Genomic DNA, 13,649 nt, shown 5'->3' on the forward strand with positions numbered 1-13,649 from the left:
TTACTTCTAGGTCAAGCTCTAAATTCATGGGTGGTGGATTCCTACATAGCACCTTACATACACAGGAGGGTCTGGTGCCAAGAAAGAAGAAATCAAGCAAGGTAATTAAGAGTCTACACTGATCTGTAACACTTTTAACAATAAAGATACATTAAAAAAAATAAAAGACTCTACACTGGTCCTGTAAAGCTGAGGCACAGAGATCTCAGGACTGTGAAGTGGAGCAGGGACTGGGAACAAGCCAAGGAAGGGTCAACAAGTAAATCTTAAAAGAGTGACTTTTTTGTTGTTATTAATCTTCAGCCAAGGATGTTTTTTCCATTGATTTTTGAGGGAGGGAGACAGAGAGAAACATTGATGTGAAAGAGACACATTGATTAGTTGCCTCCCACATGGGGATCAAGCCTGCAACCGAGGTACGTGCCTTGACCGAAATCGAGCCATAAACCCTTCAGTCTATGGGCCGATGCTCTAACTACTGAACCAAACTAGCTAGGGTGGAGGAAGAACAATTTTTTTCATATATTTTGTGGTAATTTCCATTCTTTGCTTCCCCTTTGTTGTTAAAGTTCTAAAAAGTCTTAACAGGGCTAAGGGGAAAGAAGCAAACGAAGTGGTTGATGTGGTGTCTGCACGTGAAGCAGAGCGTCAGAGCAGAAGCAGCAATGTGATGAAAGCGCCAGTCACCCGAGAAGCAGCCCCAGCGGGGGAGAGAAGTGGGACACATGGGGGCCACCTGGGCAATTTCCATCTATGCTTGTGGATTCTCCTTCCTGAATTCATATTTTGGAGGTTCTCTCTTTTGACCAATAAGGAAAACTAGACTACTCATACTTCTGGTTTAACGTATAAGCTTTACGGGGCTATTGCTTCCATTAGCAAAACATCATTTTGTGAAAATCTTGCTCCATCCTATTCTGACTCCCACAATCTGTCGTTCTGCTGTGACACTCATCTATGATTGTTCTGTTGCTGGGTTTTATTTTTGTGAGCTCCTTTAATATAATTTTGTATACTTAAAAAACTAGTATTTGTCTTATGTGAACTTGAGATTCAAAACACTTATTACTCAGAAAATCATCCAAAGGTCACTGAAATAACTTACACAGAAAGCTGGGGGAAAGAGTATAGAGTATCCTTAACATTCCTCGACTCGGGTTAGCCCACAGTATTTTGGCTGTAGACAATTATTTCTGCACAAAGACCTTGCTTAAAGCATTTATGAATAAACTAGGAGTCTCGGTGAGGCATGGCTTCCTGAAAAAGGGAGGAAATAAACAACTGCTTTCATTGGGGGCAGGAAGGACATTATTTCATTTGGAGCTAAACAGCAAGATTATCTCCGTACAAACAATTGTTTGGCTTGAAGGCTCCCTGCGGCCAATCACTCCAGTAAAGGCTCAGCTGAAATGGAACCCAGGACTTGCCGGGACCGAGGGATAGGGACTGACACAGGCTCAGTGTTGGCTTCGTCATGGCTTTGGGGTCCCAGAGCATGCCAGCAAGGATGCTCACAGAACACACTCTACTCCAATCAGCAAATAGCACCATTCTGCACCCAACCCAGCCAAGAATGTAGATTTAAAAGAGATGAAGAAAAGATGGCATTGGGGCAAATACATTTATTCAATCTAAAACTGACATTTTATAGCAAACATGACAAGTATAAAAATTAGATCTCGTAAGAGAGGTAATACATTTCAATCACTATCTCAATGGCTAACAGCAGGCGCAGGGAGGAAGTGTGCAGGGAGGGACTGCTGAGCTAACAGCCAGGCAATCATTTCAAAGTCTGCAAGTTGGACCTGATATTTCAAATTTGACTTTATAATTAAAGTAATTTCCCATCAGTCATGACCTCACTTCAGGTAACAAGTGCTAAATCTAACTTGGTTCGCTAGAAGTCACTTTCTTCACTCCCTGGGGATGTTCAGTTCTTAACATTTTAACATTCCTTCAAGTTAAAGTCTTAACTTCCTCTTTGCAATAACCAGTATCCTACTCCTAGTCTGAAAACAAACAAACAAAAAACACTGAAGATGCACAGTGTCCATTTGGGGTATGCATATCTTTGAAAGAAGCTACTAAAGAAGGGTGATAGGGCCATAAGCGAAAGAGGAACAATGTAAAAAGGGATGTTAAAAATAGCCTACATCCAAACAGCACCACTTTCTTTCCTTTACAGCAGTGGTTTTCAAGAGAAGCAATTTTCCCAAGGGGCAACGTCAATGTCTGGACACACTTTTAGTTGTTATAATTGATAGGAGGTGGGGGTGCTCCTGGCATCTAGTGGGCACAGGCCAGGGATGTTGCTAAATATCCTGCAATGCACCAGACAGCCCCACAAGAAAGAAGTATCAAAAATGGCAAGAGAACCCAGCAAGTACACTTCTGGGAATATATCCCAAAACACTAACTCAAAGGAATATATGCACCCCTATGTCACTGCAGCATTATTTACAGTAGCCAGGGTTTGGAAGCAGCCCAAGTATCCATCAGTGGGTGAGTGGATAAAAAAAGCTGTGGTACATTTTACACAATGGAATACTACTCAGCCATAAACAAGAAGGAAATCTTACCTTTTGTGACAGCATGGATAGACCTGGAGACTATTATGCTAAGTGAAATAAGCCAGTCAGAGGAAGACAAATACCATATGATCTTACTTTATGTGGAATCTAATGAACAAAATAAACTAACAAACAAAATAGAAATAGACTCATAGATATAGAGAACAGACAGACAGGTGTCAGGGGGAGGGGGTTGGGAGGCTGGGTGAAAAAGGTAAAGGGATTAAGCAAAGAAAAAAAAATCATAGACACAGACAACAGTATGGTGATTACCAGAGGAAAATGGGGGTGAGTGAAGAGGGTAAAGGGGGGGATAAATGGTGATAGAAGGAGACTTGAGTTGGGGAGGTGAACACATAATACAATATACAGGTGACATATTATAGAATTGTACACCTGAAAACTATATAATTTTATTAACCAATACCACCCCAATAAATTCAATAATTTTTTTTAACCTTAAAGAAGGACTTCCCTTTAGCCAGTACCATTAATATTATATTCTATGCAGCACAATAAAGATCTTTGTACCATAAATAAATAAATAAATAAACAAACAAACAAACAAACAAATAAATATCAAGAGTGCTGAGGTTGAGAAGCCCGGCTCTAGAGGAACCATTTATAAGCCATTTAGTTTGGAGCATGTGAGATAAAAGAATATACCAGTTCTTTGGAAAAGCCTCTTCTGTTCTGTAACAAACAATTTAGAGTACAAAATTCCAAAATTGGAAAGAACCTTAAGGGTTATCTAGTCCAAGCACAGTTGGAGAAACTAAGGCCCAGAGAAGTCAAGCCATTTACCCAATTTCACAGAAGAAATCATCAGCTGGACTGAATTAGAACCATCTTTATACTGGTATACCCCAAATGTGTGTTATACATGGTAGGTGCTGAATTACAGTCACTGAATTGATACCCTGTTCTTTTCTATTTCAACACTCAACTCACCCTCTGCTGCCAGGAAGCCAACACCTGAGGCTGTGCATGAAGGCTTATTCACACCACTTCCCACCCCCAAAGGAAGCCCAGGAGTGGAGGACAGTATCACACACTAGAGCTCAGAGACAGGTGCCCAGGCTGGGATGCTTTCCCGTTGTTGGAAGGGAATCTCATGCCTTTCACCCAGGCAGAGGTTTCACACAAAACCTTCTGAGTCAGCAGATGAACCCTTGTGCAAGATCACGAACATGTAAACTTCTCTCCACAATGACGTGCGGCAGCTTCCCTGACACATCAGAGGAGCGCCAACCAATGGCAAATAGACAGAAAATCAGTGCCAGGTTAACTGAATCCCAACCGTATCCAAACAAGCTAGACCTTCATTTCTAAACCAGCAGCAGAACAGAAATGAATTCTGGGGTCAAAGAACAGTTAGTGCAGTGGCATGCTGAATGTTAGTCATCAAAACGGCCCTGGCTAAAGGGAGGAGAGCAAAAGTGGAGATAGGCCCTTTCAGAAAAAAAACATTCACTACTGTGTTTCAAAACCTAGGTATTTCAAAACTGGGTATAATGAGGTCCAGAGGAGTGGGGCGAAGATGCCAGTCATGTAAATGGAAAGAGCCTGTAAAGCAGCGGTTCTCAACCTGTGGGTCACGACCCCTTTAGGGGTCGAACGACCCTTTCACAGGGGTTGCCTAAGACCATCGGAAAACACATATACAATTACATATTGTTTTTGTGATTAATCACTATGCTTTAATTATGTTCAATTTGTAACAATGAAATTGGGGGTCACCACAACATGAGGAACTGTATTAAAGGGTCGCGGCATTAGGAAGGTTGAGAACCACTGAGTTAGAGCAACTGTTTTGGACCAAGGATAATTTTGAGAAGAGATCTTCCTTAGAGTGAGTGCCATAATAACGTCCCCAGCTGGTATGTGAGAGAAAGTGTCATTAAGTGCAACACTGGACTCAGAAGACTCCAAACCAGCTCCTCTGAGCATTCTGACTTGGTTCTGAGCCTTATCTGTGAACAGAAAGCAGCCTGACAGAAGTCACTCAAATCAAGGGTCTAATATTGGGTGCAGAGTAAAAATGGGGTTCAGTTTCATTAGACTTCTTATGTATTTATGGGGGAGAGGGGGGGAGAATTCTATATAATAAAAGGCTAATATGCAAATTGTCCCCTTGGGAGTTCTACTGATCAGGAGTTTGACCACTCGCTGTGACATGCACTGACCACCAGGATGCGGCGTGGAACGAAGGCAGGCCCCGGCCGACAGCCAGAAGGAAAGCCCTAGCCAGCAGCCAGAAGGCACTGATTGGCCCTGATCACCTGTCAGGCCTAGGGACTCTACCGGTGCACAAGTTTTGTGCACCCGGCCTCTAGTTGTTACCATAGGATCAGACTCCCAGACCAGCTGTTTTTTGTCTTGTGGGATTTGGGGGAGTGGGGAGGTAGAAGAGTCCTTGTGCTTATTAGCTAAACATCATTAAATGTGATTTCTTTAGAAAGCAAATCTTTATTTTTCTGATTATGAAAGTTACTCACATTTGTGATAATGCTCTTTGAGAAGAATGAAGTATAGTGATGCAGAAGATATTGCCCATACCCCATTTTGCTTATTTTTTACTTGAGCTTATGTTTTCATTATGGTTTTTGTGTAACATTTATTATAAGTGTTTTTCATGACAATAAAAACATCTAAATACCTTTATTGTATTCTGTTTGTGTATCATTTGGTGTGCAGGCCGACGCTTAACCATTGAGCAACACCAATGTTTTGTCTTTTGAAAGTTGCCTTCATACTGTTAACACAGATATTTGAAGATCTATACATTCCAGGAAGCTGAGCAAGGGAATCTCATGGTTGCTTTGTGGTAATCACTTCTTTGTGCCATTTTTTTGTGTGCTTCTGGCTTTGGTGCCACATTGAAAACCGGAGCCAGTCACCCAGCTAGTACTCTGCCCTCTCACTAGGAGCTTTTAGAGTGACACATCGTCTTGGGGGAAATGTAGCATGGGGTGTGAAACAGGAGGCTAAAATAGCGGTCCCTTGGCCTTTTTGTGGGAGGGAGTAAGTGTGTAGCCCTGTTCTCAGCTGCCGCAGACATGACTAATAACCTGGCGGCAGCTTTAGAAGGTCCTTGTCCCACTGGAACAGGTGTGTTTACTTTGAAGAACCTTGCTTTGACTCTTTTGAAGCTGTGATTTTTTTCCCTAGAGATTTGCTCTGGGTTTATCTACATAATGTTCCCTAACCCAAGTCCTCATGCCTAACTTCAGACAGAGGAAGCCCCCAGTTCCAAACAGCTATTCTTTCAGTAAAAATGCTTTCAACATAACAGAGGAGCCTGAATCTTCTCATTCTTTCTTTCTCAAACCAGCGGTCACACTTAAATCGGTTTCCATTAGCTCTGCTGTTTACAGCTATTTTGAACAAAAGCATCATGGTAAGAGCAGGGAGTTTCCTTCCTACTTCTCATCAGAGGGCTTGTGTTAATTATAACCCTAGTGGTAAAGTATCAACAAGAAAAAGACACCGGCACCCCTCCCCCCATGAGCTTTAGACTGCAGCCAAAGATGTTCCCAGCTCACATAGAAGATTCTGTGAGAAATTATTTTTTGAAGACACAGAACAAGAACAACCACCTAAATAATATTTTTTTCTTAAATATATTTTATTGATTTTTTTACAGAGAGGAAGAGAGAGGGATAGAGAGTTAGAAACATCGATGAGAGAGAAACATCGATCAGCTGCCTCCTGCACATCTCCTACTGGGGATGTGCCCGCAACCCAGGTACATGCCCTTGACCGGAATCGAACCTGGGACCCTTCAGTCCGCAGGCCGACGCTCTATCCACTGAGCCAAACCGGTTTCGGCCTAAGTAATATTAAGACAATTTTTAACTCAGGGCTTGAAACACTAGAGAACTTAGTTCAAAATCCACACACTGGGGACTTCCAGAAAGACAAGAAAAGAGGAAGAAGTTGACATTTACTTGGTGTGCACTTCAGGAAGCAACGTTGTAGGATTAATATGTAAACCCACATCTAAAAACATAAGCTCTGTGGTAGAAGCTTGGGGATTTATGATCTTTCCATCACTAGCAACTGCGGCAAAAGACTGCCTGGTTATTTGAGAAAAGGCTATTCTCTCTCAAATCGCTATGCTAAGACAGGCTTCCCAGCTACAGACATCAGATCTCACTTCCTCCTATTTCTGCTTTACCATTTTCAATAAATCATAAAATGAGGATGTTGCACACTTGTTTTTTGGTTGAGGGGAAATGACATGAAGCCTGAGGAATCCAGTTCTCACTGCTTTGGATTAAGACATTTCTTTCTGAAAGTTTTGACTTAAAGTAAAAAAAAAAATCAGTACAGCATTCTTCAAGTGGGCTTCTGAAATCCAGTACTTCCTCAATAAACTATATTCTATATGTATGTAAGAGCAAACCAGAATACCCATAGGAAATATACAAGGGGGGGGACTGCTATGTCAACAAAAATGGTCAGAAAACTACTTAACATTACTTAAAAGTGAAAAAAGCAGCAATAATAAAATCCTGTTAACCACCCATTGATATGTTACGAAGGTGGGATTCCAGGGCAAGTTTCAGCCACATATGAGGGAAGTCAGGGGGGAATGGGAAAGTTGGACAAACTGAAGACGACCACCAGGGCAACCTTACACTGATGGATGGCCACAGCCGAAGGCAGATTTGACTCATCTCTGAGGCTTTCCACTGGGGAGGGGCCTGCCGTGCAGCCATCAATGGACCAGCATCCACAAAGCCTGTGGGGAAATACAGGATCCACAGGAGTGGGGTAGGGAAGGAGAAAGTTTGGAAAATGGAAGAGTCAAATACAATAGTGAAATATTGTACTTATTAAACATGAGGCTTCAAAAATGCATACATGTGCCCGGCCAGCATGGCTCAGTGGTTGAGTGTTGACCTATGAACCACGAAGTCACCGTTCGATTCCTGGTCAGGGCACATGCCGGGGTTGTGGGCTTGATCCCCAGTGCAAGGCGTGCAGGAGGCAGCCAATCAATGATTCTCTCTTATTATTTATGTTTCTATCTCTCTCTCCCTCTTCCTTCCTCTCTGAAATCAATACAAATTTTTTAAAAATACATAGATGTACCTCTTAAGTTGAATGGACTGGCTGAAAAGAACTGGTATTCTGGAAAGCAGTCTCATACACTTTTTAAAATACAAATTACATTTTAATGACATCTGGAATTATAGTAATACCTGCCAAGAGGAAATTAATTTTTTGAGAAAAGAGAAAAATAATGAAACCTGTGCAATTTTTACAGTTGGTAACCTTACTCGAACAATGAGGGTCCCTTATCCGCGGCCTCTGTGGAAAATAGCCTAAAAGCAAACATACTTACACTCCACTGAAAACCTTTGCTGGCCTAGTTCCACCAATTCCATTAACGTAGCAGGGGCCCAAAGGCAGGTGACCTGATTGACAAAAAAAGCACTTCTAGAAAGTGCTAAACTTGTATCATGTAACTCCTTAAGCACTTTATAATCAAGAAGAAAACTAGTAGCAATAATTTGGGAAGTTTTGCCTTTAAATGGAGCAGCAGAAACTTTCCTTACAAGATATACTTTTCAGGCCCTGTATAGAAGAAAGTAGATCCAGTGATCTCACCTCCCTCCCCCAGTGCTAACCCATCTGAAGATGTAAGGGTGGGGGAGACAGACAAAGACCAGTAAAATATGTGGCACAAGGGAAATCAGCCCCACCACAATTACCTTAATTATATAAAAAAATAAAGAGTAAACTGCACCATGTTTTAAAGCTGCAATCCTCAAAATTCTCTCTGTATGTCTTAGGTGTAACTGACTCAAGTCTTGCAGTTGTAGAAGGGACAAACTCAATGTATACACATCCTGCTTAAGGATTCCCAGAATAGACAGGGTAGGAACCTATTTTCTGAGTAACCAAATGATAAATCACTCCTGGCAGCGACCAACAGTCAAATCGGATTCAACAGAAGCCAGTTTTCCTAGTCACGCATCCTCTTTGTATGACCAATGACTGAGTTGTTATATTACTTCCTGATACCAATTATTGTTTCAGTTTCAGCAACAGTTAAGAACCTTTAGAAGCATATAAAGTTGTACCTGCTTGAAATCTCTTGCCCGAAATAACCCAACTATTTATTTATTAGGAGAAAGAATATATCTTAGAGGTTTTTTTAAGTGCTTTTGCCTGTTTCCACTTCGATCCTTCCCTTGCTCCACTCTGTCACAGGGAACTACATCTCCCTTGCCAACTGATTTCTGGGTAAGTTCCATCAATGGTTGGTACTGATAAGGATAAGAAATAGGACAGGGGAAGCCAGGCTAATGCCCTCTCTCTTACTTGGTCTGAGTTCCAACTGCCACCAGACAGCTCTTCTTTCCATGCTTCTAGCTCACACCAGATGGCTCAGGCTTCTGGTCTTTGAAGCACCTTCTAATTTCCTTAGGGGTATATATAGTAGCTCCCAGGTTGCTAATCTCTGGGTTGCCTCACCAGCCCATTTACCTTCTCAGCTCTTATATCATCTGTGTAACTTATTCCATATATTAAATTCCCTCTGCTTATACTACCTACCGTTGTTTCTGTTTCCCTAATGGGTCCCTGACTTTAAAAAATATTTTTAAACTTAGCTTCCCTGCCCTAGCTGGTTTGACTCAGTGGATAGAGCGTAGGCCCTCGGACTGTAGGGTCCCGGTTAAATTCTGGTCAAGGGAACATACCTGGGTTGCAGCCTTGATCCCCAGTAGGGGGTGTGCAGGAGGCAGCCAATCTATGTGTCTCTCTCACATTGATGTTTCTGTCTCTCCCTTTTCCCTCCACTCTCTCTAAAAGTCAATGGAAAAATATCCTCGGGTGAGGATTAACAACAAAAACTTAGCTTCTCTAAAAATTAAACTTTCAGATAACTTGTAAAAGATGTCTTCTAGTAAGAAACAACGGATTTATGAATGACAAAAATCAATTAATTCATTCTAACAAATATTTAGCGAGAGCCTGATCTGTGCCAAGCACTGTTCTAGGTGCTGGGAATACTACAGTGAACAAAACAGGCACAACACCCCTGCCCTCACAGAGCTTACATTCTAGTGGACATGTCAACTGTGGCAAATTACCGTTTTAAAAAACTAACCAATATAGGAATATGTCTTTAACAATAGAGGAATTTGGCAAAAATGAATTCACTTTAAGGTGTTCTACTCTACACAGACGTGGTTCCTACCTTTTCAATGTGGTATGCTGAACTGTCACATTCCAGAGGCCAATACAGAACTTCTTCAAAGTTAGTATCTACTTAAACTGGCCACTTGTGCTCAAACAGAAGTACAACTGTGATAAGGATTTAAGCAGACAATAATAAAAGTTAGGCACAGTATGCTTAGAATGTACTAGTAAAACATAAATATGTTTTATGCAGATTTCTGCTTGGCATCTTTTTCACAAGGGATATCATTTGGAAGAACTGAGTTTGGGTCTATTTAATAAGTCACTTTATCCTCATGTATGGCACAGGTAAATACCATCAACATAACATACAAAGCCAGCTGCAATGTACATAATGAGTAAAGTGTTGCAGTCACCAATCGCATGACATTATTCCCAAGATGAAATTTTCAGGCAGAAGAACAGAAACAGACAATGACTCATGTGCTGAACAGTTATACAGACAACCGTGCCCAAGAAAGCTGCCACCTACGTAACAATGACATTAGATGAAAAATGCAGAAAGAAAGTAGTTTTCTGATTTATTTGAAAGCAATAGATTTGCTGAAAAGTGTACTGAGATCAGGCTGCACTTCCTGTTTACACACCCTAAGCACTGAGTAACTACAAGCACACATCAAATATTCAGTACTTTTAGACTGATTATAGCAGCATGTCCAGACTCAAAAACCAATGTCATCCATCCAGAAATGACATAACACTTATTGCTGCCATTTCACTAGACTTTTCTAAGATAATTTAATGTATTCTGGAAGGTGCGCTTCCATGGAGATCTTGTGGGCATAGTACTCAGACCTTTTTTTTATTACTCAGCAATCAGAAAATATTTCATAACTGCAATACTTATACTTCTATCTGAGTAGCAGGTAGACTTCCAGTACTATGGGAGTCTAAAGCATATTCATAATCTCAGTACCACACAGTAAAGTCCCTTGCCACCCCCCAAGATGTAGGTAAAATATACTAAAGATTCTCCTCACACACACATACACGTGATACATCTGGCAGCCTTTGCACATTGTTTCTTCTGCCCAGGATGCAAAGTCCCCTAAATTTACCTGGCAAAGTCATGCTCATCATTCAAGATACAGCCTACATGTCTCTTTGAAGCCACAACTTCCTGAGGCCGACTTTTTGCTTTCTTCAATGCTTTCATTTCTCCCTGCACACAATGCCATAACGCTAATGACAGTATTGCATCATTTATGTGTTTACACATCAGCTTTCCCATTAGACTGTAGACTTCTTGAGCCCTAGTTTTTAATCTACATATCCTGGTACAGTGTCTGACACAAAGTGCGTAAGGAATATTGTCTGAATAAATACCTGTAGTGTGGGATTGCAGGCTTGCAAAGAGTTCTCCCTAAAAGTTACGACATTTTGTAATCTCTGTCCCACTGCCACAGGATATTTCAAGTACAAGGAGAACAGATAGGAAAGTATCTCCCAGGGAACAGGTTTAACAAGTTGATATTAAGACATTCTAATTGGGAATTGGACAAATTAATCTCAGTAAAATGGAGTCAAGCTAACCACAGCTGTCAGAATTCAGGTGAATTAGCTGTTAAAAACCCAAAAAGTTATTTGATCTTGGTTGGAGAAAGCTGTTGGACTATAGATGGAAGCAAAACTTCTTCAAAGCAAAACTTCTTCTGTTGTCTAGGTCTGATGGAATTTTTTAACCTTTCAAAAGGTGACATAGATACAGCGAAAATAATTAAAAATTTATGGGGAAGTTCATGTTTTAAGTAATGATGTTTAACAAGCAATGGTTTAGCTATCAACAGAAACAAATGTAAAGCAAAACTAGAGATTAATTTACTGGAGCTAAAATTTAGGACTACTATTAGAGAATTTAATACAAAGATTCCCTGGTGTAATATTTCAATCAAGTTTGAAGAGTCAGGAAACATCCAGAGACCATCCTCAAGGGTCCCAATAAAGTACATTTACAAAAATGCCAGAACCTCCACTTCTTTCCCAGGTGGCTGCTGAAGATGGCGTTGGGCAGATGCCGGTGCTCCACGGCCGAGGCCATCCTCTGGGTCGCCTGGCAGCCATCATGACCAAGCAGATTCTGCTGGGCCAGAAGATGGTGGTTGTGCACCGTGAGGGCATCAACATTTCTGGCAATTTCTACAGAAACAGGTTGAAGTACCTGGCCTTCCTCCGCAAGCGAATACACACCAAGCCATCCTGCGGTCCTTACCACTCCCTAGCCCCCAACAGCATCTTTTGGCGACCCTGCAAGGAACACTGCTCCACAAGACCAAGCCAGGCCAGGGATGGGATCCTGCCACCCTGTGACAAGAAAAAGCAAATGGGGCTGCAGCCCTCAAGGATGTACGTCTGAAGCCTACATGGAAGTCTGCCTACCCGGGTGCCTGGCTCATGAGGTTGGCTGAAGGACCAGGCCGTCATAGCCACGCTCCAGGAGAAGAGGAAGGAGAGGCCAAGGTCCATTGCCAGAAGAAAGAGCAGCTCGTGAGGCTTTGGAAGCAGGCAGAAAAGAACACGGAGAAGAAAGCTGACAGATACACAGAGGTCCTCAAGACTCATGGACTTCTGGCCTAAGCCAAATAAAACTGACTGTGAATTGTTAAAAAAAAAAAAAAAAGCCGGAACTCCCATATGTAGGAAATGGTTTTGGCTTAAAGACTAGGGAATTATTGCGTGAGTCATTCTCATTGTGCCTTCCAGGAACTAGAGTATTTAAGGGAATAAAATCAGAATGGGAAATGAATAAAATCAAGATAAAATAAATAAGAGCAGCAATGGTAATAAATAATGCTTACATCTGTGTAACACTTTTGTTTACTCAGCACTTTTGTTTTCAAAGGAAGGAAATTAAACTGAGAATGTCAGGTGGCATACAGACGGTCCCAAAGCTAAAATAAGTAAAGGAGTTTAACTGGATATTTCAACATCACGTCTACAGCCCCTTCCACTGCTCTGCTTCTTTGCACCTGTAAGGTGGGCTATGTGCTATGGATGGGCCTAAGACACTTTCTAAGATGCCTTTAATGAGATCAGAGGTTTCCAAATCACTTAAGCATGATAATCTAGGTATAGCCTTAGAAAATACCTTGAGCCCTAACCGGTTTGGCTCAGTGGATAGAGTGCCGGCCTGCAGACTGAAAGGTCCCAGGTTCTATTCTGGTCAAAGGCATGTACCTTGGTTTCAGGCACATCCCCAGTAGGAGGTGTGCAAGAGGCAGCTGATCGACGTTTCTCTCTCATCGATGTTTCTAGCTCTCTATTCCTCTTCTTCTCCCTTCCTCTCTTAAAAAAATCAATAAAATATATTTAAAAAAAGAAAAAGAAAATACCTTGAAAGAATGAGGAAGCCCCTCAATCCTGTGAACCTTCATGTTTCCCATGTTATACTATTGCCTGAAAAATGCAAGGTGCAGCCCTGCCTAGGTAGCTCAGTTGGTTAGAGCATGGGCCAAATGTGCCAAGGTTGTAGGTCCGATTCTAGATCAGAGCACATATAAGAATCAACCAATGAATGCATAAATAAGTAAAACAACAATCTGATGTTTCTCTCTCTCTCTCTCTCTCTCTCTCTCTCTCTCTGCTTTCCTCTCTCACTGCCTTTCTCTCTTTAAAATCAATCAATAAAAATACATTTTAAAAATAATTTAAAAGAAAAATGCAAGCTGCCATTAAGTGGGGTAACACCTACTCTTTGCACAAAAGCACTATTTAGGAATATATTTAAATGTAGTTGTTTGTCTATGCATAGATTATATCTTAAAAGTCACATAAAAAATTACCAACAGTGGTTACTCCCAGGAACGAAAATGGTGACTAAGAAATCAGGGACAGGAACACAACTTTTCACCGTACACATTCCCT

At 41.4% G+C, this 13,649-nt stretch overlaps 1 protein-coding gene and 1 pseudogene across 5 annotated transcripts in view; one reads left to right on the top strand and one right to left on the bottom strand.

Annotated features, from left to right (window-relative positions):
* SMAP2 (small ArfGAP2) overlaps positions 1 to 13,649 on the bottom strand; it is a 48,138-nt gene that overhangs the window by 30,288 nt on the left and 4,201 nt on the right. The window contains exon 2 of one of the 4 annotated variants that reach the window (XM_081085867.1): positions 9,787 to 9,893. The exons of the other annotated variants lie outside the window; for them this stretch is intronic. The gene's annotated coding sequence lies outside the window, so the exon portion shown is untranslated. The remainder of the gene's footprint in view (positions 1 to 9,786; positions 9,894 to 13,649) is intronic. 4 annotated transcript variants of the gene reach the window in all.
* Positions 11,746 to 12,362, top strand: LOC308516940 (large ribosomal subunit protein uL13-like; annotated as a pseudogene). Its single transcript has one exon. The product of its transcript is annotated as a large ribosomal subunit protein uL13-like (transcript).

This window comes from Myotis nattereri (assembly GCF_964212035.1).
Source record: "Myotis nattereri genome assembly, chromosome: 3".
Classification (NCBI taxonomy): Eukaryota; Metazoa; Chordata; class Mammalia; order Chiroptera; family Vespertilionidae; genus Myotis; species Myotis nattereri.